The sequence below is a fragment of the Gymnoscopelus braueri genome, assembly GCF_963280865.1.
Source record: "Gymnoscopelus braueri genome assembly, chromosome: 20".
Lineage (NCBI taxonomy): Eukaryota > Metazoa > Chordata > Actinopteri > Myctophiformes > Myctophidae > Gymnoscopelus > Gymnoscopelus braueri.
Window position 1 is genome coordinate 22622075 of NC_137622.1, and position 458 is coordinate 22622532.

Below are 458 nucleotides of genomic sequence, written 5' to 3' on the forward strand. Positions count from 1 at the left end.
AGTTTTTAGTTTTTAGTCGCACTCCTCAGATTGACCAGCAACGAACTAACTAATGATTGGAAGGTGGGAAATCTAGATGGGGAAGAGATTAAGATTTCAATACTAGGTTACCAAATGTTAGCCTGGCCTAAGAAACTTCCCCTGATTAGAAATAGAATTGCGATTTTTTTCTTCTCCAGTATGCTTCCTATGCCTCTTTTTTTTACGCACTCAATACCACTGATATGGAAATGACTGGACAATGATCATTGGAGAGTAATAGACTGAATTATTGTTTTTTACATCCACACCGTCTCCTCCTATAGCTCTTTGTTGCCCCTGTGTGGTGACATGGTAGCATTGGCCCCCAGAAGCAGTGAGCAATTGGACACCTGTGTGTAGTTTTGAGCTGAGAAGAATGATGTGTTATGCCCTGCTGCTAATGGAATCATGGGATTAGATATGTTTTATGTTTAAGG